Raw genomic sequence first — 26,131 nt, 5'->3', positions numbered from 1 at the left:
TTGAGCCAAAATTAGAGCTTTTACTGGTGCCGACTGCAGCCCAATAACCATCAGATGGCATTTGCAATAAAAGCACTTTCAGAACAAAGGCCTTGTCTCCTTCAACACCACGACACCTGTTTGGACTTTTTCAGAGAGCACCAAACATGGTGTGTGCTAAAAGGTGGAAGAAAGTTTGATTCTCTGATGAAAAAAAAATTGGACCTTGACACTCCTGATAAAGGTTGCCACCTTTGAAGCAGAAAAAAAAGTGACTTCCTCAACAGTGGGTGGCCTGGCCTGACTTCCAACAGTAGAGTGGGGCACCAATTGTGGTAATGTATTAGTTAGAGTTTCATGTCAATATGTTAGAATTTTGAAGTATTTTTTCAAAACGTATTCAGTCCTGTCTGTCCCTTTGTTGTTGTTTTTTCTATAATCATGAACGATAACGGTTATTAAAATTGTTCTGAACTTTTTTCATGTTGTACTAATGAAATGTCTGTTTTCTTGATGTATCAGTAAGAAATAACCAATCTGAGAAAATATATTCAGTAAAACACTGTGGCAGCTTAAAAATAATTCATATCTTTTTTTAAAAATATCATCCTGTTGATTCTTTAAGTAGGATTGACTTTTCCAAATTAATCATATTTTATTAGTTATTAATAAGATTCCTGTGTCTGGAGATGCTTCAGGTATGAAGCATTGTGAGTGACATTTGTTTGTCCTGATGTTGCAGTATCATTGCTCTCTAGCTGCATGCTGTCGGACATCCAACAGGCCACCATGTGCAATAGAAAGCACTCTGCGACAGATTTTACCGTATCCTTTGAAATTGTTTCACTCACACTGTCAAGCCATTCATTTGAACTTTCCCACTCTCGTCTGTGTTTCTGCATCCTTTGCTTTTCACTCAGGCACGGGGCGGAGTACCAGATGCAGCCACAGCCATGTTTCCTCATGTTTCCCTGTGACTTTCTCTCACCCAACTATTGATGAGCATTTATTCCACATTTAAAATCAACCAACCAACTGCCGTTTCAAGTGGGCGGACATAAACACATGTTGAATTCAGGCAGAGTGATGCTGCGTTTAAGGCAAACTGGAAATATGGGCGAAATCGCGTCCTGTATTGGTTTTAAAACGGAGGCGACTGGCTATGTGGAGATGTTGCAGAGGGTCTCCTTCATGACTGAGGGCCGTGGTCTGTGTAGTAATGACTGGGTTTTTAAACAGGACAATGCTGCAGGTCACAGTGGCTGCCTGACTAAGGACTTCTTTCAGAGAAATAGGCTCACTCTCTGGGACCATCCTGCGTGTTCCCCTGATTTAAATCATGTTAAGAACATTTGGGGATGGATGGAGAGGGAAGTTTACAAAAACAGACATAAGTTCCAGACAGTGGATGCTCTCTGGTCTTCACTAGACTTAAAATTTTGATCAGGTGTGCTAGCATCTTTAACTCAGAACAAAAGCTAAACTGCTGTCATAATGCTGTACTGCTGTTTATAAGGTTGTTCTTTGTATGTGTAGTGAATAAATACATCAACATCATTTTACTATTTCTGGCTGGTTCAGCAACTGTTGGACAGCAGACATTGTTAGCATAAAAAACTTCAGAGTAAATCCACAGCTAACACGATGCTAAAGATAATTCTATCAGTTTAGCAGCTGGATGCTAGCATTATCTGCTCACAATCATTAGTTGAACGGGTTTTAAAAAGAGTTATCCTCCCTGAAATCAAAGGAAAATCTGCTAAATACAAAGATTCACTGGAGATAATTATAAAAAAGTGTTTGTGTGATGAGATACTACAAGAAACAATCTATGCGTTCAACGCTGAGCGTATTTGTTTCAGAGTAATCTCAGGGTCCACTTCTGAGGCCAGTAACACTTTGCTGCAGCAGTACTTCAGATAACTTAGACTTACTTTGCTCAAGGGCACAGTGCCAAACCGCACAGCTGCTGATGAACACTGGGCGTAGACCTTTGACCTCTCTCTTACATAACACTCTGTCTAACCAGCAGGCTGCTTTGGCTTCTCACTGCTGAACCGTCTGAATCAAAGTCAGACACAGAGAAGCTGCAAAGACTTACATTCATTAAACACACATTATGTTTCTGATCCAACTGTGGACGGAGAAAAACTTACAAGAAAATCTCACAGCAATGACATCCTCTGTAGTTTCTCCAGATTAATTATCAACAGTTTGAAGTATTTGTTCAATCAAACTGGATTAATAAGGACCATGTATACTGTTCAGCACAACATCACTCTCAGCACGTGATTTCTGTTGACGCAGTCCTCTCAGGACCTCAGTGATTAATCTGCAACATCTGAAGTCAGGCTCATGAGGGGGAAATTCATTTTCCTGGAGTCTCTTTTCAAAAACATGATGTGTTGACAAAGTGCTGTTGAGAATAAATCCTATTTCTGACAGAAAACACGCACAGGCCACTTTAGTGCAAGTGATGAAGCAGCCAAAGCTGTGTTGTGTTTCATCACATTTTATCTCTCTTTTCTTTAAGTTCTGAGTCGATCACCCTTAAGAAAACTACTTGGGTTTTTATCAGCAGCGAGTCTTTTCAGTTTGGACCAGGAAACCTTTTCAATAAGTGTTCGGTTAATTTGACTGTTTTCAGTTGTTTTGCTCTGGTTCAGATGAAAAACATGTACATGTACTTTGTGTTATAGCTTTACTCCTGATATAGTGTCACAGGTAAAAGTGGATAATGCTAGCATGACAGTTACGAGCGCTAACAAAAGTCACGTTTGTTCATTTGGTTTTTTTTAGCTTTACCTTTTAACGTTTTGGTGTTTCCTTACCTCTAAATGAGACATGACTTGGCGTAGTGCAAAACATAAAATGATGTGCTGAGTCCGTCTTTCAGTCATTCACAATCATAGTCGCGAATCAGCGGCGCTCGTGCATGTGAGCGGGGGCGTTGCTTTGGAGGAGCTCCAAGAGGAGGGGGAGGAGGGGCTAGGAGGAGTCCTGACGAGATGCTACATTCAAACTTATGCTAGTTTTTCAGGACTGCCAACCCTGCCTTTAAAGAGAGACCTACTTTTTAAAAGTCATTATTCTCTCCCTCTGGACTCTTTATATGTTTTCTCACACTGCTGTTTTAGAAAAGCCATATTTCAGCCTAGCTGCTGTCTCTTTAAGAACTCTGGGCAGACCTTGATGTTAGAGGCCCGCCCCTCCAATGTATCATGAATGAGTTAGAAGATAATTATGTGATAACCTCATCATTTCAGCACTTCTCATTCAGATCTTGTGCATTTTTTTTTAGTAATGACCACTTTACAGACAGAATTAGGGATTTCTACAACATATGAACATTTGGAGGTTGGAAAATTTGCACATGTTCGTTATGAACATCCAACATTGTTACTTTAAGTCTATGTTTAAAGTATTAAAAGTATAATTCCTCCTTTTTAATCTGTATTGCTGCTCTCAAACACAGCCAGTGGGTTTTGACGGACAAGGGCGCATAGAGTCAAACTGCTGCAGTGCGGATGTGGACTGAACAGAAACAGACAAAACCAACAAAACACGTTTCTGAGCTGACATTTAGGTTTGACATGTCAGTAATAAAACTGATGAGGCCATGTTTGTAAGATGAGTTGATTAATGGTAAAAACTGCAACTTTTCTTAAGTCAAAATATATGTGGAGAACTCAGTCTTATAGATGAAACAGATGATACTTTTAAGTAGGTAAATAGATGGAGATAACTTAAAAAAAAAAAACACTAATTAATGACATCCTTTCACTTGGAATCAAAATATGAAGAATTATCCTAAGCTGGACTTGAAGTTTCTTCTTAATGAAAAATTTGCCAAATTTGAAAAGAAAAGTCAGAACTTTCTAAAAAAGTTAAAAGAATCCTTTAAAAAAAATTCCAACAGGTTTTTAAGGAAATTATTCATCATTTTGGTGGGATTGAAGTCTTTGAAACTCATGTATCAAATATGATAAATTCAGCAGTATAGGCTTATTATGTTTGTGAGGATTGGCTAATGTACAGAACCCGTTGTTTAAGCATGAAACTGGTTTGAAAATGACTCCAAAAGTGATTAACGAACCTATTGTTGTGCTAATTAATGATGCAGTTTGCACATTGTTCGAATTTCAATCATGTTTCTGGTGATAAGTGCGCTCAGGCCTGAATGTGAGCGATGTTCCCTGAGGGAGAAGTTTACCTTTCTGTAGCAGTTAAACTCCAGTTTGACCACAGCACGCGGCGTTCAGCAGCTTCTTGTTCTGACTGTGATAAACCAGCTGTGAGATGTTCATCCATATAGCGACATCATTTCTGAAGATGTGAGAAGACCCTGGATCCTGATTCTCACACCATTTAAAATTGGACATTTTGAAACTGTGGCTTTTTTTATTTCAGCTGAACATGTACTTTTCATATGATCACTGTATGAATATAACATGAGCAGCAGTCCTGTGTAAAAGCCCATTCTTTCTGAATAAAATTTTTTTTTGTCTTCACTTTAAAACAGAAAAAAAGCTCCACAAACTTCAGCCATCGTCTCCATTTGCTCTGATTTGTTGAAAAATAAAACGTGGCGTCTCTTTTATTGAATGTATTTTGCTCTTAAGTTGTTGGCAGAACTTGGTTCAAACATTTTCTCTCTAATTGGGTGTTTTTGTGGATGCTGGATTAATCAGCCACAGGGTATTTAATGTTGTTTGGGCAGCTGAGAGGTAATACAGCCAAGCCATTAACATATCATTAAAGAGTCCTAAGCACTGTAATTGCAGCCAGAACGCTGATGCTACACTCTCATTAAGTGGACTCTGAGAGGAGAGACGTCTTATTGTGATGGTTTTTAGTGAGACTTTGAGGGAAAAACTGTGCAAGTCAGCACAACACCGGAACAGTGGGACGTCTACGGGTCACACCGTGCGGAGAGATTGTTTTCAAATTGCCATGTCGGCTTCTGTTCAGGCACCTTAATTTGCTAAAACAGGAAATCAAGTTTATTGAAGGAACAGGTTTTGCTTTTTCTTAAGCTAGCACTACGGCTTTGTGGGTGGCTTTGTCCAATCCAGTGTCTATTTTTTAGCCATTTTGAATGAAGGAAATAAAAAAATTAATTTTGGCTGATTTAGTAAAGTTCTGAATTTGGAAGGTTACCTACAAAAATATCATAAAGATAAGTGCATAGCAACAACAAAAATGCATTGTTGTTATCAATTTGTAATAACTGCATTATAACATGATGATATTCATTTGCATGTTCATGATTCTTTGAGTCTTTTTAGCCGTGCCAATATACTGTATGTTTTATCTTTCATGAATGTTCCCCTCACGTTGTATTGACTGTCTCTTATTAGAAACAGCTTCCCCATACTTTGTAGTAACTGTTTGGTTTTAGCTTTATACATTGTTTCTATTGTGTTGTATTAAACTAAGTCAATATCTATAAGTTGTCTTTGATGTTTCCCACTACACAAGACTGTTGTGTCATCAGCAAATAAAATACACTTGAGTGACCTGGGAACCAAACGTAAACCATTAAAATACAATATAAACAACAATGGTCTAAGAACTGAACCCTGTGGCACCCCACAAGTAACTTATAACAGGTTTAAAATATGGGCAATTTGATGCCTGTCCAATCATGAGCCAGTCCTCAGATACCATATTTTAGATTTAGTCTTAGTCTTTTGACAAAAGTACAAGTTAGTTTTAGTCATGTTTGGTGTTTTCTGAGCTTTATAGCTGTAAACTTGTGGTAAAATTTAAATCGATGAAAAATGTCTTTGTCCAGTTTTAGACCCAATACTTTGAGTAAAAACATTTTCTCTTTATATTCAGTCATGTAGCAGCTGAGAAATTTGTATTAATGTTGTACTAAGTGTTTGAATCTTCAACATTTCTCTCTCTGTAGACTTCTGCTTGTGTAATATCCTAGCTGAATAGTTTAGCCCAGACTCTCATCTCTATGCTGCAAAGCTGCTGTGTTGTCCCGGCTGAACTATGGAAAGCTCTTCACACACAGATAAAAGTGGGGTTATTGAAGAATCCAAGTCAACAACAAAGACAAAATGGTTTAGTGTTTAGTCTCTGGATTCCAAAAAAGTGACACAATTCAAGGTTAGAGGGATGTGTTGCTTATCTTTTGACAGAGTAGAGACAAAATGGCCCAACAATAAAATTTTGTCAGAGTTTCTGTCATCAGCAAACCATTTCAGTTTGCCATTGGTCCATTTCTTTTCACTTTCCCTGGACCAAGAAATGTTTTTGTGGAAGTCATGGTCCCAGAGGATGAAACACTGCAATCTGATTATGGTGAGTGACTTAGCTGTTCAAACATTGTAGTATAACCTTTTGTAACTGCAACTTACTTTGTGTTTTGCGCTTTTTAAGGAATAGATAACTTCTTGTGTTGTTTTCATGCTAATGTTAGCATACAGCGCCACTGTGTGTAGAGCAACCTGATGAGCTGCTAACTTGGCTGTAAACCTGATTAATCTGACTCAGTTAGGTGTCTTTCTCTGTCTGTGAAGTTATCGCAGTTTAATTGTGTCTTTTTTTATCTTTGAGAGTGAATTAAAACCAGGCAGAGCTTAACTGCCAAACTTTGATTCTGTACTCGGCTCACTTTGATGATTAAGACTAACACGCGGGAGCTTCTGTCTGCTCTCCTGCGTCTCGTTTTATGCCTGATGGAAATTAAGTCAATGACAATGCTGATGACAAGTCCTCAGTTTTGGCTTTGCAGCTGAAATGGCGACCATTCAGGGTATGAAGGGTCTGGCATTTTGTGCTTAATTTTATGAGCACACCATCTGGGTGCTCGGCGTGCTCTGCATTTTGCTGTTATAGTCACAGGAAATGTAGCTCAAAACAAGACACAGGGACAGAGTTGTTTGATTAGATTTAACGGGGTTAATGTTTTTTTGTTTTTTTTCTAGGACCAGCTGTTGCTTTTGTCTACATCATTCCACTCATTTCCCTCGTAGCTCTTCATGTGCACTTCTAGCAGACAATGATGAATGCTTGAAAAGTTTTTCATGGTGAATCTTTTTATAAAACTAAACCTCGCCCACAAAGTTCACCTGCTAATTCCACAGATTTAGGGGCGAGGCGTAAACGAACATGAGGAGGCAAGTTAAAGGTGGATTTTAAGCTAATGAAGCAGAGGGATTATGCAAAAATAACCAGATTAACATTCAGATAATGGAGATGGAGAAGAAAAGCGTTACATTTTGCTTTTAAAACTTGGGGAATTTGCACCTTTTGTTTTGTTGACTCATCCTCTGTATCTAAACTTTGCAGGACTCATCTGTGTCAATATTTGACAGACTTTCTGGTTTAATTACAGATTCCCTTTTGTGCACTCGCCCAAATTTCAGGGATTATCCAATTACTGCCTGCGTGCCGACAAACAAGAGGGCCTCTTTGCCTTCCACTAATTGGAATGAGGAGTGGTGCCAGTGCTCAAAGGGGAGGCCCATCACTGAGAATTATTGAATAGAGTAGGAGTGCAGGGGGAAAAAAAATGATATGTGGTCTGCCGTCGGCTGCTGGTGGATTTCCTCTGATTTCATCAGAAAAAAGATGGCTGAGGCGATTCCCCCAGACAACAGCCAGCTGGTGTGTGTAGGCGAGTGAGCGCGCGGGCGCTGCTGCCCAAAATCTTTGGAGAAAAAAGAAAAGTGAAAGAGTCACGCTGTGCCTCTGCATTTCATCGTCTGCATCAGAGTTACCCCTAAACAAGACTTCAGATCACACGCTGGTTGACAAATTTAGCGGAGCTGCCAGTGTGAAGCGTATTCTTTCATTACCAGTGTGCAGTTATGGTGTTTTGTTGGGCTATTTTATCAGAGTTCGCATGTGCAATTATGCAAGTGATGGGCAGTTTTACCTCCTGGTATCTTCCTGCTTCATTTTTGGGATCACGCTGTGCACAGAAACATTTCACCCTCCGTAGGATTTCTCTCACTTTTGACCAAATGTGGAGAGATTTTTGTTCTCTGGATCTTGAGACTTCATGTTTGTGGGGCTTCATGTGTGTGGCGTTCAAAGCACAAACCAAAAAAAGAAAAAGAGTGACAGGCAAATGAAACAAGAGATCTGCGGCAGGTTGATTCATAATTTATTGAGCAGCACAGACGTTACAACAGGGGAACAAATGAAGCAGAGAACACAAAAGAGCATTATTCATTACAGGAGGGGGGAAAAGTGTAGCCTGAGGGGGGTTTGATACTGTAGCTCGACACTCATACATTAAACCTACTGTACACAAACACACCACATTATTGCAGCTGTCAGATGGAAATCCCATTACTCTGCTTCTGATGATTTCTACCTGAACTTCAGGGCTTTGTGACCTTGTAGAGCTCGATGAAGTTTCATAACCCGGGGATACGAGAAAAAAAAAAAAAAGCATATTTAAAAAAAAATAAAATTGCATGGCTGTCAGGAAGGAAATGAGGTTGTGCTGACTTTTTCCTCTGTCTTCTTTTTTGACATTTTGGAAATGTGAGGTTTACAACACAGTGGGATCATAATCGAGGAAGGCAGGAAAAAAAAACGTGCACACACCCCTCAGGCGGATCAGAGGGATGGCAGCAATCTATTCAAACACAACTTCCCCTTCATGTGCCAGTGCTGCCTTAAATAATTCAAACCTCTTGTTAGTTAGTTTATTCCCCACCTTTAGATTCCCATGGACCCCCGCTGGCCCACGATCGAATCCTTTCTCATCCTCCTCTAAATTGTCTCCTGCTCTGCTATTCTCTCAGACCTTCTCCAGCTGCTGCACAGAAGAAGAAGAAATTAGTCTACGTAGGAGTGGGAACCTGAAAAATAAATTAAACTGATAATGCAAAGTGAAGAAACTTCCCATCCCGCCCACTGAATATTAGATCACAACAACTTACAGCCTTGAATTAATCATTAAACCTCAGCAGACCGTATCTATTGCAATTTCATCTTGAATAATTATCCACCTCGTATTGGTGCAGGAGTAATGTCACACAATTGCAAGCATGTGTCAAATTCTTGTAATATCCAGGGATTAATAATTCATTTTCTGCTTCCCGACAACAGCACATTTAGGCTTTATTAAGACTCTGCTCTGGAGGAGAGAGCCAGCAGCTTTCTTTTACAGCAAACACAAACACACAGTTGACATTTAAACCAAAACCCCAGAGCGCCCAAGTGGACCCAACAGGAGCAGGATAATTTGAATGTCCTGCTTAATTGGTTGACACTGAGTTCACTTCAGGCAGAAAGTTACCATTATTAAGCACTTTGAGACGGCCAAAATGTCCCGGACCTAATTTGTGAGTGAACAGAAATTTATGAGGCTTGCAGTGAGCCGAGTTATGGTTTTCGGGCTGGGTGCTGGAGGCTTTAAAGGGACAGAGTCTGTCTACCTGGCTTACACGGAGAGCTTATCTGGAAAGAAAACCAACGTGAAATCCAAAAAAACAGCCGACATCACGTGTCACCTTCAGTTAACCATTGCTCAAAGTGTTAAATAAATGTGAAAATAAGTGCTTTTTTTTTTACCATAAACCAACAATAATCATCATCGGCATCCACTTTTACCGTGTTAGCCTCTTTTAGCTTATTGTTTTTTTTTACTCTTGCTATTTTTATGTTTGACTGAGAAACCATATTCACATTCAAAAATCTCTAAAGAAATGACAATACATCAAAAGTTAAGCCCTTAACGTCCAACAGAGCCAATAAAGGACGAACCAGTAAACACAGGAACAGCTCAGTTGTTTCCTTAAGAACTGGTGGAGACCAAAGTTGAGCTAGAAACCAATCTGCATTCTAAATATCATTTAGAAAAAACACATTTAAACTGACACCATTAAGAAAAATGAAACTTGCACATTAATCTTTGAGTGTAAACATCCAGAGCCCATAAGGGATGGACTAGTAAATACAGCAAACAGTTTATTGAACCCAGTTCTTCTCTAGGGAGCTGGTGGAGACCAAAATGAAGATAAAAGTAAATTTTGGACTTTGATTTCAAATTTTGATCGTATTTTAAATAAATTTTTCCCTAAATTTCTTGAGTGTATACACCAAGGAGTGAACCATATCAACCTCATCTGGACCACAGTGTTGTAGTTTTTTATACTGTTAACCAGGTGAAAGACAATGTCAATTGATGTAAGCAGTGTTCTTCATGAAAATCTGAAGTTACGCAAAAAAATTGTATAAATATGATTTTAGCAGCCTACTGCACTGTAAAAATGACATTTAAAAGGATTTTAAACCAACTGACCTAAAAGTAGAAACCATTGGTGTCTACAGCATATTGACATGCTTGGTACAATAAAAACCCATATTATCAAGATTAGAAATGACATATTTGAAAATGCTTCGAGTTGATATTTCAAAACAAATAGCTTATTTCATCAGTACACTTGCATAACTCCTCGGAGGGTCATGTTTTTGTGGTTGACAATTTAATGGATTGAGTCTTTTAATTGGTTAAAAACACTAGAAATGCTGTATATAAAGCATATTTTTGATACCAAAACTTATTTGTCACTGACCCAACCAAAAAGAGAGATAATATCTGTTAATACAAATAAAAGTAAATTGTCAAAGAGGTGGAACAGGAGTTTTTGGGAGGTTGTCTCCATTTAAAAACATGATTTCTTGAAGCACTTTAATCTGAACTTAAGTTATGATTCATACATTTTTCAAGTATGATTTGAATTGTCATGGAGTAGGGCTGTATAAAATCTACTTAAATGTCATTATTGTCTTGTAAGCATTCACACCAAACATTCAGCAAAAATCTAAATTCTCTTTAAAAAAGGAAATAATGTGATGGGTATAATTCACTCTTTAATATTTCAGAGTACAGCCATGTGAATTGCTCATGTATGTTAGCACAACTAGGGATGGGTACCTTTCACATTTAAAAGAATACTATACCATTGCCAAGTACCTGGCAATTGGTTCCGGTACTCAATGGTACCAAGTTTTGGTACTTTTTTGTGTTTATGTGGTAAAAAGTAATAATTTGCTCAATAATAAAGTATATATATATATTTTTTAATTTAACATATTCATTCTTCAGCGTATAACCTTACAATGCTGTGTTCATGTCCAGCATGGAAAATTGCCTACTCTTCAAGTCCTTCACAGTCACAAAGATGCATTTAGGTACCTAAACATCATACCTTTTGATGTTACGTGAATCGGTACCTGGTACTTTTGACATAATTTGGTCGGTACCTATAAAAGTACCTAATTCTGTACCCATCTCTAAGCGCAACATTAGCACCGTGCTTGTTTAGGGCTGAATCACATCTGTTTAATGAGACTAGTTTTGTTTGTATGGAAGTAAAAATAATCCCACACCTCTTTCATACTCTGTAACTTTTCTGTGTTCATTGTATCAAATCAAATAAGCCCAAAAGAAAACAAATCACTATTTTCCCCCAGTATCTGCAGCCCTGTTCGTGATGTGTCGCACAGAATCTTAAAACAGCAGCTGTTTTGCTCTCGCCCTTTCCTTTTGCAGTATTTTCAACAGAATCCACTCATTTTTCAGCAACATTGATGACCTACTGCTGCAAGTTATCTCATTTCCTCCTGATCTCTATTTTGAGAACTTTCCATCTCCGGTTTTGTTTCACGACCTGGGGGCAGAGGAATGCAGGAGTGAGTATGAAATTCAGTGCAGCCGGCATGCAAGTGGGAAAAAATGGTTCTGTTAACAAGTTTGAATCTGCCAGCCCCAAAATGATGTCCATTCTGCTCTATTGTCCAAAAACCAATTGCTCAGTTAAGTACAATAAGCATTTAATTAAGTCATTTGAAAGACATTTTTAAATGTGAAATCTGGGCTAAAAGGAAACAGCAGCCAACTTTGCGCTGATTACCCCTGTGCTGTTTCTATTGTGGGCTCATTCCTGATAATGGGCAGGACACTGATGTGAACATGGCAGCTGTCATATCCACAGGAAGCTGGCCAGCGCGTTGAGCACTCGCCGCGTGTTTAGTGGCTTCTACTCCTACATGAACCCATCTACCAATCACGTAGGAATAAAAAGCCATAAGACACAACAGCAATCTCACAGGAGGGAGGAAGAGAAGAAGAAAGGAGGGAGGGGTATTAACAGAGGAGTCCGTGCTGCATGGAAATAAAGGAGAGGTTGTGCTCTCGGCAGGGAAGGGGGGAAAGTGCTGGAAGTGATCTCTGGAAGGGCGAGAAGCTGGGGAGAAAAGTGGATTTGAAAGAGGAGGAAAGACAGGAAGCAGAAAGAAAAAGGAGCTGATTTCACAGTCATTCAAAAAGCAGAGGTTGCCCACAGGTGATACAAGTATTTATAAGACCATGCTCTGTGTTTGTCTTCCCCTCTGTTTGATTATGTGCTGCTGTGTGCAGCAGATGAATATGTATTGCAGGCATTGGCAGACTCTGAAATTCCTCTGTGTGCAGAATATATTTGATATGCTGGAAGCAAACTGCTCTGATGAACCTAACCAAACTCCATCTGCTCTGTCTCCAAACACACACATATTTTAGTCTTACAGGCAGCCGCACATGTTTTTAATGTGTAGTTTAAGGCAAATACAAGCTGCTCTTCTTCAGATGTTACCCAAATTTCATATCCACCCTTTAAAACGAGATTAATTTTTAGTAAAGTCATGTCTCCGGCAACAGAAAGCCAGTCAGGCCCGTGTGTAAAGGGGTTACAGTACGAGTGTATGCACGCACAAGCCAGGCAGATAAATATGTATGACTCCGCCGCGGTAGGTTTCCTGCTTTGTATGCTAATGATCTTATGCAAGTTTAATAATGCAACTGTGGTGCACTGAGGGTGGGGAGGTGGAGGAGCTGGAGGAGGAAGGTTGATGGGATGACACAGACCTGCAGATCCGCACAAATCCTCCGTCAGGCCCCATGAGAGGAGGTGGGAGTGGTGAGGTAACAGATTACATTTAATCTTATATTAATTAGACTGAAAAAGGTTTGATTTCCACGCTCGGTTTCTGAAGTGTAAAGGTCGCGGTTACTCTGGGTAATATATGGGACTTTTTATGTTTTATGCTAAAATCTGCTTTGGAAGCTGAATCTGCACGGCTATTTTAGGGCTGTTTAGCATTCAAAGCCAGGACGGGATTTATATTTTTGTATGCGATGCAAGATTTTAGAATAAAAAATAACCACAATTATCTCCAGAAACAGATTCTGATGACAATAGGGTGAAAGTCTGCATCAGATCAAGACTTAGCATCAGCGTATAAAACATGTTGCTCCAATACTTTACACTACCAGGGGCTCCCTGTGCTCTCAGTTCGGGTACTTCAGCTGAAAGAAGCACTCAGCTGTGTCTGTACTTTGGCAGAAAGTTGCTGAAGATGAACTTCAGTGACCAGGCGCCCCCCTCAGGGAGGAGCTCACAGGTCAGACATGGAGCTCCAGCTGACGGGCTGTCTCAGGATGCTGAGCTGAGAGATGTTGGAGATCATTATCCCCCATGTGCGCAGACTTAATGACCTCACATTTTAGATTTTGAATTTAGGGATGTTACAAGTTTTTTAGCTCGAATATTTCTACCTTCTCTTGTGAGTATGATGAACTTCTTGTACACTCTAAAATTTGAGCGATACCTCTGGTGCAATCTGTGACCTCTGTCGAAGGCTAAAAACAATGTAGGAGTCAAAGTTTCTTTTTTTTTAAACTTTGGATTGGAAGAATTTCTATTATACACACTGAAGCTCCTGTGAGACTTTTTAAGGGCTGTGGAATAAACTGAAATACGACCTACTAAAGAAAACATGCTGTTAAACTATCCTGCATGTGCACCTCTCTGTCCACAGGGGGCACCAAAGCCAACACAAGCTCACTTTATCCTGCAGGAAGTTTTGAGAAGCACTTTACAATATGATTAATTTTTAGGATTGTTTTACAGAATCCATCTCGATTAGGGAAAGAGTCCGCCAGCAAGGTGAGGCTATAGTCGGCGACTTTAGTGCAGGACGGCACACAGATGGCTTACCAGCAATCAGTTATTACTCCCGAGAAAATGTCACACAAAAAGGAAAAATCTATTATAGATATTCTGCAGAAATAAAAAGAGCAAATTCTGAATTTGTCGCAATTACAGCAAAGTGTAAAGGTGTGAAGACTGTGGGAGGATTTCATCTCCACAGCACCTCTGTGTGGGATCCTTAGGGCGGCTTAAGGCTGTGCCCGACACAAAGAAAGCAAACTCAGAGTCTCAGTTCACAGACAATGAGTTTGTCAGACATGTCCACTACAGCAGACTAAATTGTGTATTTTGGTAAATCCATGAATAATTGTTTCTTTTTGTGCTTTGGAAAAGCATTTCATCACATTTCCTCACATTTTCTCAATTTACATCTATATACTGTAAAGAAATAAACTTTAAAATTCTCTGATACCTGTCTCTAACTTTATGAATAAAAAAGAAAACTTTTATCATAAGCTAAGAAAAAGAAAAAAAACTCAAAGAAAAAATCTTGACACAGGCTGATATTCAGTTTTAGAACCACTGCAGTTACCACTATGCACCAGAGGGTTAACTTCCCTAAAATCAAATTTCTTTAAAGTTAAAATTAAGGTATCATGAATTAAAATACAATCACTTCATAATATATGATACCTGCTTCATTCTGATTGGTTAAAACTCCAAAACAATGGTGATTAATTGTCAGCAGCTTCAGGGACAACCACGTTACATCAAATCAATCCACTCAATGACATTTCCTCTCTGCCTGGTGACTGTCGCTGAATGTTAGTTTCCTGTCAGTATTCTGATTCAGTCGGCCAAACACCGAGAAGCATTTTAATATCCTGTTCTGAAAGTCAGTCGACAGCAGCAGCAGAGCTGGTGTCTACATCTCAAAGTTGTCAGTCACGACAGAGTAACTTAAATCAGAAGTGGAAGTGGTGATAGTTTGACGACTTTTGAATCATTTGAGTGTGAGTCAGGTGCGAAATCTCGAGAAGTCCCCTAGTGATGTCTTTAAAGTATTTAATGTCAAAAGAATATTAACAAGATAATGACTTCTCAGTGTATGTTGAATATAATGTCTATTTGTTCTAAAAGAGGCTTAATCGGGAACTTTTTTGATGAATTTAAATATTTTTTTAATTGATTCAAGCATCTGGAAAACAACATTTTGTGTCAACTTGTTCTTGTTTTTGGTTGGTAACTGCTCACCCCGTCTGTATTCCACCTGCTCAGCACACATTAATCCACACTGAAATAACTGTGTAACAAGATGCTTATTAAGATAATCTCCAGCTCATGCATCTACACTTTACTGGGATGGAGCAATTTTCAGCTGGGCCGATTTCCGACACTGATATTGGGCATTTTGACATTGGCCTTTTATTCAATCCAACGGGTGATAAGAAACAATTTAAAACTGTTTTTTAGTTTTTTGACTCTGATGCAGCCGCACGACTCTGTCTTCAGGATTGTCCCACCCACAGTTAGGGATGAGTACCTTTCACATTGGAAACGATACAGTGCTGATACTTGGTACCAAAAATCGGTACCAGTACTCAACGGTACCAATTTTTGGTACTTTTGTCAGTTCATCTGGTAAAAAAATATCAATTTGTTTAATTATGAAACCTCACATTTTTTTAGTTTAACATATCTATTCTTCAATACATAACCTTGCAATGCTGTGTTCATGTCCAGCATGGAAAATCGCCTTCTCTTCCTCTCCCTCACAGTCACAAGGATGTGTTTAGGTACCTAAACATGGTAACTTTTGACTTTACGTATATCAGTTCCTGGTACTTTTGACAGAATTCACTTGGTATAAAAGTATTTAATTCCCATCCCTACCCACAGTACCATCTGACTGGTTTAGCGCAGGGCCAATTTTTGGAAAACTTAACTTACTGTAGACAACTTTGGGAAGCTATCTATTTTTTAAAGCTTTTATTTAACTTTGTATGACATGCTGCTGGGCCTGAGTTTGGTAAACATGTGTTTAAAGGCATTTAAATAAAGTTAAGTGTTATTTGAATTTTGACGTTAATATTTTGACTTTTACTGCAAATGAATATCGCCTCCTTGACTACTGATTATCTGTATCAGTATCGGCCCTGAAAAAAGCACATCAGTCGATTTCTATTCAGTATTGCATTAAACTTCATCTAAATGAGTCTTTCCACATTATTTAAACATCAACTGCTTCTCTTCTTTCCCCTGACTGTAGGATTGTTTGACTTTTTCTTGATCTTAAAACTTCTCCAACCACCTAATTGCTTCACGCACCACTAATGTATTTGGTAATCTGCAAACGTCTGGGCTAAGCAGCTCATTTTCTTTGGTCCACCTTGTGATTCAGACACTAAGCACTAAATAAGCTCGTCAAGGAGAAACGTAATGGAGGATTTTTTTTTTTTTTTTTCAGGAGGGGAAAGTATGATGAGCAAGCATTCATGCAAGTGTGCGTGGGATCAAATGCAATTCCCTGTCTCTTTCGTCTGCACTTTGAAACACGTTTCTGTGGCAGCCGAGGAAGCGTCCCGACTCCTGGTGCCGCAGATCTGTGCGTCGAGGATCCTGTGACAGAAACAGAGAGAAAGAGGAGAAAGAGGAGGCGTGAGCTTCTCTCAGAGACATAATAAGAATTCAGAGAACGCTGTGGTTGTTTGGTTACTTAATGAGGTAATCTTATAGCTTCATTATTAGATTAAGGATGATTATCTTTTGTTTGCTCACTGATAAAAACTTTGCCTGTCGATCTTTTGAGAGATGTCAGTCTTCCAGAAAGTTTTCCTCCCTCCTTAAAGAGCTCTCACTGCGATTTCACTCACACACACAACATAAATTAGCCATTAACCTCGCACCAATTACGTCCCATGTTGAGCAGCGAACGCTTGTGATGACTGGTGCGGTTTACTTTGCCTAATGAAAAGTTAATAGTGAGCGAAACCCCGCACCTGCTAACATCTCTGCTGAGGTGAAAATTGTTGACAGTAGGTGGAAAACCTAAATGAAGCATATGGCTGCCGGCATGTGGACACATTTAAGAAAGCAGAACCATCTTTAGGAAAAAAAATAAAAAGTTCAGCTTTTAATTTGTCATCTGAAAGTGTTTGGGATAACTCTGCACACAATGAGCTGTGACATCTTCATTGAAAAGTGATTGATGGGGCTGCTGGGGAGAGAAGCAGTTTGAGAGACAGATCGCTCAAACAGTCAAGCTGTAAAAAGCCCAATAATATGATGAATGGTCTATTTACCCAACACATGAGAAGAGACTTGCATAAGGATTAAAGTGGGGGGTACTTTTGGACGGGTCCTGGTCATGGAATAGATTGGATATTTGAATAATACGTCTGAGCGTCACCGTCAGGGAGCAGGTTGGAAATGAGTTGAAGTTGTGAGGGGATTTCGAGCGCTTAATCTCATTTATCATGTTGGATTGTCTTACAGCAGGAAAAAAAATTGGCTTATCGATTATGAGCATTGGCACCTGCGTGGATTTCCACCTGCAAAATCCCACAATGACCGTAAAAAGTCTGCGGAGTAATTTTCTCTACTTTGCTGAAATGAAGTTAGAGCATCATCATCATTACGAGACAAAAAGTGACGTGTTATCCTTCTTCCTAGGCCGATACTCATGGATCATGAATGCACCATTTAACACGTGTAAAGTGCACAAACTGTATCTAAACTAAAGCCACTAATCACTTCACCAAACTGTGTCCCAGAAGATCCACAGCTGTGGGTTTAGTGACCCAATTTTTTACACATAGCATCTATAATTGATGAGCGATAGATTAGGCGGCCTCAGATCCGATAAGAGCATGGGGTAGGGGGCTCTGATGGATCTCCAGATAGGCTTACGTAGAGGGGGGGTGAACAGATGTAGAGGCGTGCATCAGAGAGGGATGGGGGTGCCTGTGATCGTTTCCACCCCGCAGCGAACAAAATAGCCCTCATATATCCCTGTAATCTGCATTAGCGCCGGAGCACGAGCCAGGAGACAGCGCAGAGGGGGATGAGTAATGGGACTACCGCTGATTTGGCAGGCCCATATTACACCTCAAATCTGAGCCCATGCCCAACTGGTGAGAATATGAAATGAGGATGTCACAAATGAACATCATCCCCCTGGAACGCGGTATTTATCACGCCACATTACAAGCGTAAAAAAAAGATGCTTTTAAGGTAGATATGAGCCAGTATTTCCTCTTTTAAAACATTCTTCACTCGCTTAAGAAAATGAAGAAGTAGTTCCCCTGTCAGTGGAGGAAACACAAGTCATATATCGACTTTTTTTCTTACAATCAACTGCAAATTTAAGGTCTGTTTGCTTCATTTCTACATTTGTGCCTCTTTATTCTTTGCTTTTAACGGAGAGGAATGAATTTAACCTTCTGACAACTTGATGGTTAAGGTTTGGTTGGGCATAAAAGCAACTTAGCAAAGAGTCAACGTCTTTTTGTTGGATGGAAGCAAAGCCATACTGAAGTTATGGATATATTAAAAGTTGCAGATTAAAAATGTTGTTATTTTTGTGGATTTAATCACAATGTTTGATTGATCAACCAACACCAACCTCCACCTGACATGATCAGTCTTGACAATAAAGCCCCATTTCTACCAGAAAGTCCGGTTTAGATCAGTACGGTTTGGTAAAATAATAGTGTGATGCCATAGCAGCGCTACAAAGTGTACCCTGCTGATAAATCCAACGAAGAAGAAAAACACAACAAAGTAAACAAAGAGCAACTATGGGAAACCTTCTTTGTGATTTCCATGTGGCTCTTTGTTACAAAGTGCAATCAAGCTTTGTTTCAGAGAAGACTGTGTGCCGCGAGGAGAAATACAGCTGCTGTTGCACACGGTGAATGACGATTCTTTCCACTAATCAACTAACTCCAGTGTTGTAGCCCCACCTTCTGAGATCGGTTTAGTCTGGCAAACCCAACAGAAGGGTCCCAAAAAGGCGGACAGCTTGTCTCAATTATTTGGGGATCTGTCCCAGGATTAGTCAGAGGAAACGGCATAAAATGTGTGCCATACCAAGACAAAAGCGGCGTTTCCACCAAGCAGACCTGTTCGGTTTGTCTCGGTACTGCGCACATTTTGTGGCGTTTCCACTGACCTATCCCGGGACAGATCGCCGAATAACCGAGACGAGCCGTCCCACTTTTTAAGACCCTTCTGTATGGGTGCCAGACTGAACCAATCCCCTCTCGGAAGGTGGAGCTACAACACTGCAGACCATTGATTGGTCAAAAGAATCAGGATCAGGCTTAACTGTACCAAACCGTGCCAAACCGTACTGGATCAGACCAGACTGCTTAGTGGAAACGCGGCTAAACAGAAGTGAACCAATTGGTGGAAACGGAGCTTAATACTACTTGGCTAACTATTGCTACTAAGTGTTGCCTCTTAAAAACACCTTTTACTGGAGTAGATTTGCTGAGACGTCTGCTGCTACCCCTCAATACTGACACTGTTAATACAAACAGTGATTTTATTTTCCAAACACCCATACAAGCAACAGATGCACACTTCCTCCTCTATCACCACTTTGATCATTTAAGTGTTTCTTAATGGAAAAAGATGGGCCAAGGTGAGTGATTCCAGCACCTCTTTTTAGCTTTATTTAGATTTGTAGCAGTTTTATTTTCAATTTTGCTACATTGTTCACTTATCTTTCAAAACTCCTGGAAACTAGGTTTAAAATCGATCATCTTCAGAATTTTTGATACTTTTATGCCTTAATTTGAAGAGAAGATAAGAATATGGGTAGCGTTGGAAATTAAAGGAAGAATGGGAAATGACATCAAGCTCTTTGATGATTTCAGTCTCTGTACATGGGGTGCAATTTAACAACAGAGGCAGACTGGTAACCTCCAGTCTTTGGTCATTGTACATTAAATCAGACCAAAATTAGGAGAAAAGTACAAAAAAAAACAAAAAACAAAACAAAAACAAAACAAAACAAAGATCTTCAGTCATCTTTCTAATTTTTATAAAAAAAACTACATAGAGACAAAATTAAGAGAGTAAGCACTGCTGATGAAAACAAAGCAGTGAAACAGGAAATCGGTTTTTCTCCAGAATGTCAAATGTGGGTCTTTGCTCAGTTACTCTGTTTGCTATCAGTGCTACTGAGTCCATTTTAATGCAATGACATCTAATTAGGAAGATATCTGATTCCACTGAGTATCAGGGGAAAAAAAGGAACTCTAAAATTCTGGTGTCATGGAAACCCTGGAGGTGTTAATCTTTGCGGCTGACCGATGGGCCCCTTCCTGAAACACCCAGACTGAGCCTCAAGGCTTGACTCAGAAAAGGCTGCTATACTTGGACAAAGTTTTAAGGACATTACACACGGAGCGGAAGGATCAGGAAACTGTGGATCATAACTGTGCTAATGATGGTCGGAGTCTGACGGCAGTGGACTGTAGTCGGTTAAGTTTCCAACACGTTCCATTAGTCTGGACTGGACTAATGGGACTCTCGACTTCTGCTTCAGCCTCGACTGCTCTGCTCTTTTTTCTTCTCACCTTTTGTGCTTTGAATTGCAAAGTTGTACATTTAAAATGAACTAAATCAATGTGGATTTAACTGACTGACATGTTTTGGCTGAGTTTGTTGTAGGCTGGCATGAAATATCCGAGTTCCTCCCACAAAACAAGTTCATTGAGTTGACTCCACATGTCGAAGTTTTAAACCATCTGATTTTATTTCACTGAAACAGTCTGAACTCTTCTTCCACCCTTGGCGCGTCTTGACTGGCACATTTCTGCTGGCTTTCTGATTCTGCCCAGCTCTCAGTATGCAGCGGGATGAGTAATGACCTCACATCGGTTTGGCACCTTCTGTCCGTGTTACAACCACAAAACTCAGATCCACGAGCAACAGTTTGACTGGTGCGAGAATCAGCCCAGAGCCATGCGGGGTGGGAAATGAATGCTTCTGTCCAGCAGCCGCTGCGGTGCCAAAAAACACCCAAATATAGATTACTACACGCCAAGCAGTTAGATACATCTACTTTACATCTCCGGAACTTTCTTTCTCCCACTTCTGAGTCACTGGAGTTATTTTTAACTGATTATTTTTAATTATGTGAGTAAATTTTGCAAGACAAGAAGCTCTCGCTGTAACCCAAATAGCACAGATCTTTTCATCTCATCTCAAACAGAGCCAAATCCTGTGAAGCGAGGATATAAAATGAGAGCATAACAAACACAGCGCCTGGCATTGGACTCTTGTAATGGCTTGTAACAGGATATGCTTACTTGCTATGTGAAATTAAAGCATAGATATTACATCCCTGGGGGCCAATCAAGTGGTTATGTGTATATTCTGCTGGGACGTGAACGTTCTCATAGGAGTGGCGCGTTTGTGTGCTCAGTCTGTTCATGTGTATTTTAATTTCCCCTCTTAATTCACATTTCCCCGCATTAATAGATTGAGTTTCTATTTACAATTAAAATATCTAATAAGGAAAACACACAGCTCAGGGAAATAAAGAATCTACACTGTGCTAATGTTTCCTCACTCCCCTTTGAATAGAGACTTGATTATCAGGACACAGAGAGAGAAAGATAGCGTGCCGTGAGATAACAAATGGTGCAAAACTTTAACTTCTTCATCAGACACAACAGAGTCACTTAATCAACGCTGCCGCCTGAAAACATCAGCATATGGTGGCATTAAATTTACATCCCGGATGGATGTGCAGCAGGAGCTGGTGCACTTCAGATCATCAGTTTTCTCTTCAGCTTTTACTGCAAATATTATGTATGCATGCTGTTGTATGGGTTTTCATTATCTGAGTGACAAATCATCAACGTGTCAGCGCTGGAAAGCCGAGTGAGACACACAAACAGACCAAGAGGATGAATCAGTTTCCATCTGAGAGAAGACTTTCTGATGGATCGTCTGATTTTTTTTTTTAACTCCTCTTATACAGCAACTACAGGCTGTGGTGTCATTAACAAGATTTCACAATGTGAATGTCAAAGTGTGCAGGTATGAGATGCTTTCTGCGGTAACTGTCTCACTCCTCTGCTTCAGCTTTTCTTCCGTAGTCGAGGTACGATAGACAATTGTTTGTGTCTGTTTCATGGGTCTGGGTGATGAAAAAGTGCTTGCTGAAGCGTTTTTGGCACATCAGAAAATTGACTCCATGCCCACTTTTTTTGGAGAGCAACACGGTAGTGATCTATAAGACCCGTCAACATCACCAGATATGTTGTATTTTTTTATTTTTTTTTGTTGCACTTTTGTGTCAATTTTGAAGAACTTAAATCTTCTGTTGTACCTTTTTAATGCTTAAATTATTTTATTGTTTTAAGCCACTTTGTCCTCTTTTAAATCTCTTTTAAAGACACATTTTTATCAATGTGCTTTTACAAGAGATTCTGGCTCAGCCTATTTTAATTGTCGAAATGATGTATTAATTTTTTTTCATTTTACCTTTCATTTTTTTTGTTTCACAGAACACGGGAAAGAATCTTAAATTCTTATCTTTTGCAGTTTCAATCTGTTTTAATCTGTTTTTATTCTTATCTATTTATTTATTCATTTATTTTTCTGATGTCTTCTTTTCCTTTATTTGGTGGTGCTTTTTAGCCTTTAATATATATATATGTATGCTATAATTTCTTTAGTTCCTCACATTTCTCTTTTATTTCTTTTTTATTTCTCTTTTACTTCTCTTTCATTTCTTCTCGTTTATCTTTTCCATTGTTTGCTTCATTTTGTACAGCACTTGGTAACAGTGTTTTTGAAAGCGCCATATAAATAAAGTTTATTATTACTATTATATTATTATTACTGTAATACGAATCACAATCATTTAAAAACTCACAGGTGCTTCAGTGAGTTTAAGTGTTATCTTGACAGACATAATGTGATATATTTGACACTGTTACAGGTTTAGTTTCTCATCCATTATTACAGAATTAGAGGTGCTGCATCCTGTATTTAAAGGCAAGGCCTGGACCCTTTACTGCACATTGTCCCCACTTTCTACTCCTGTATCTTCAGTTTCCTTTCTAACATAGTTAAATTTTCCCCTAAAGAATACTTTAACAAATGACGCCATCCACAGACTGAGTATAATGATGGACATGAGTCTCCATTCTCCATTTATAAGCAGTCAAAGGGCATCACAAAATAAAGAGAGTATAGTTCTTGTCACAGTGTGGTTGCTGGTTTGACTCCAGACCTGGATCTTTTGTTGCTATCCCTGTTTCCTGTCTCTTTTCAGCTATCAACAAAGCAAAAATGTCCTAGAAATAAATTTATGGATTGTGGTGCTAAGTTGTCTGTGATTTGTTCCCCATGATGCCAGCTCTCAAAATGTGTCCTGTGTTCGGCACCTTTCTTGCATGTCACGCCCTACTCTAGTTTCCTGTTCTATCCACTGTTCTGTCCACTCCAGATTAAGGCCCCATCAAGCCAAAAAATTACTTCTGTTATAAATGAAAAAAAAAAAAAGTTTAACATTTTAAGCCCCAAGTTCCTGATTGGGGGACTTTGAGGTCTCTCCACAACAAAGGGGATGAGACATAATCTGCAGTTAAATATCATCTTCCTTTTATTACTTAATCTTTTTTAATTCATTTTTATTTTTTCCAAAATGAGATTTTTTTTTATACACCCATAGTGGTGTTTGAATGACATAAAAATAATTTTGCACTGGTACTTCAGAAACTTTAAATGGCACAGCTGTGACAAACTTGTGGATGCAGACACATCTCTTTACTAAATCCTCTGTAATTTCTACTTGCTTTATGCTAACGGCCTAGCATTTCTTGCTGGTAATGTCCAGATGTTGTTCTATGGTTTGTTTCATTTTTGGGGCTTCTGATGCATATTTTTAAAGGGAAAATTTATTGTAAAGTCACTTATTTTTTTTACACAAGGAAAGGAATCCTCCATTGGTGCAGCTTGTAGTTCCAGAGATGTACCCCAGGTATCCTTGGCATGTCATTTTCAAGCAGTAGCCTCATAAAAGGGGAACAGTTTAATGAGTTTCCCCTTTCCATATTCAAACCTACATTGTAAACAGAGCCATGAATCATTGCATTACATCGTCTGTCAAAAAACAACAAAAAACAACAAAAACACTCTGACATGATTTAGCATGAAAACAGATCATTATAGAAAGAAATAATTGCTTTTTATTTTGAGTTAAAGTTTGACACATTTCCTATTCGTCAATAAGAAGGAGATGATCTTTATGACTTATGCAAAAACCAGTCAGTAGAGGGAGCTTCAAAAGTTTTGGCTTTGTAAGTGATGACATTGTGCAGGAAAATGTTTTTAATGTAGTTACTTAGAGGTGGTTTCTTAAATGATGCAAACTGCTGAGATAACTGCTCATTTTTAGCTTTGACCCAGCTGCTGCTGACATTGAAGGTCCTTCTTAAAGTTTCCTGTAATAGAGATAATTTAATCTAATTTTCAGGTCACTGAACAAGATAAAGCCTCATTATTCTCAGCGTGTGTACGTTCTTGACTGTAAAGAAAAGCATGTTTACGTCATCAGCTCAGAAAAGAAATTATTAATCGTCTAAATATCGAAACCGTCCTCCCAAGTCTGCAACCAATCACCCTTATCTCCTCTGTCCTTCCTCTTCCTCTCCCTCCCCGCTTTCATTACTCATTGAAGCTTTTCTCTCTCCCGTCGACTCTGAAGTGAGAACATTTTCATGAAGGCAATAAAACGCTCATCAGCAAAGGCCCTGAAATTATTTTTTAATATGACGACATTTTAATGAGGACTGAAGGAGATGGCTGGTTTGGCTGATGGCAGCGCCTCTTTATCAATGAGTGGCAGGGAGGAACTAATGGCACTAAAACAGACAGAACACCGCGGTCTCTCCCTCTTTCTCTCAGTGTGTGTCTATGTCCCTCTCCCTCCCACACAATACAGTCTTTATAGTCTTTATTGGGAGGAACTAAATTAAGTTTCAGGTATTAGAAAGAAACAAAAGCTTTGTTTTCTGTGACAGGCCACCGATCACTTTTACTGCTACGACTGTGTGGGCCGTTTTTGACCTTTTTGGAGAACCTCTCTGTCCTTTTCCCTCCGTCCTCAGTGTTTACGTGTCTTTTTCATCGGCTGGAATTCAATCTGCAGGACTCTACCAGTTTGGCTGCTTGAGAAAAACCCGTCAGAGGAGTGTGCTCTGCCCCAAAAAGGTTGTGTTATTGGACCGTAGAGGTTATGATGAATTTTCAGATAGAGCCAGACGGGGTTCAACGTGTGAAAAACACATGTCAGAGATCAAGCTGCTCTCTTTTTTCTGTCTCTTCCTTTATCCCTTTTTTCCCCCCAGATGCCTCAGATGTCCCCATGTGAGTCTGGCTCTGCTTGGTATCACTGACTGTTAAAAGAAACTTTTCATTCTTGGTGGATAAATGTGGCGTCTCTGGAAATAATACTACACAGAAAATGTTCCAGACTTCCTCATTAGTTGTAAAAAAAAGTTCAGTGAATTGACGTTAACATGGTTCATAGTGCTAGTTAAAGACTGGAACAAATACGCGACCATTCAAATTGAAGAGATGGAAAAATGTTTTGCAGTACCACTTTTGGACAGCAGGGGCTGCTATCTGCCTGTGACTGATTTCATACAACGTTGTTACATCTGGAGCTGAATGTGGGCTTGAAGACGAGCTGGCAGCATGAAGCAATTCGCAGGGTTTCCAAATAACTGGCATCAGAGACAGAGAAAAACCAAAAGATGAGATAAGATAAATAATAATATCTAAAATATGTATTGAGCTTATTAATTCCATTTAACTCAGTCCAGCTACTTTTGATGTTATAGTCATCTAATCTGTTTTACATGCTCTCCTGTATGAGGCCCCTGAACTTGTGCACTTGAATCCAAGGCTGCCCTGGACACAACTCTCACAAGCGATATGAGACTATTAAAGTAAATATCAGACACTAACTTGAAACGTTTATTTTGCCACAAACAAGATTACAACTTCAGGTAACCTGAATCATCCCGAACTGGAAAGTAAAGGAACTGATCCAGTGTGCTGCGAGGCTCAGCAGCAACAAGGAACAAACGTCTGATGTCAAACTGATCACATCATGTTTAAATCACCTCACATGTTGTCACAGACTGTGCAGTACAGCTCTAGTGAGG

General features: G+C 39.3%; 1 long non-coding RNA gene across 1 annotated transcript in view; it reads right to left on the bottom strand.

Moving 5' to 3' along the window:
- Window positions 1-16,198: 16,198 nt before the first annotated feature.
- Window positions 16,199-26,131, bottom strand: part of LOC141810780 (uncharacterized) — a 71,376-nt gene continuing 61,443 nt past the window's right edge. Inside the window, exon 3 of the long non-coding RNA XR_012600123.1 lies at window positions 16,199-16,550. This is a non-coding gene — a long non-coding RNA (uncharacterized LOC141810780). The remainder of the gene's footprint in view (window positions 16,551-26,131) is intronic.

This window comes from Halichoeres trimaculatus, unplaced genomic scaffold, assembly GCF_033239565.1.
Source record: "Halichoeres trimaculatus isolate MK-OKI-2021-1 unplaced genomic scaffold, fHalTri1.1 fHalTri1_scaffold_21, whole genome shotgun sequence".
Classification (NCBI taxonomy): Eukaryota; Metazoa; Chordata; class Actinopteri; order Labriformes; family Labridae; genus Halichoeres; species Halichoeres trimaculatus.
Note: the sequence above shows the minus strand (reverse complement) of the source record. Positions and strands in the feature narration are given on the sequence as shown.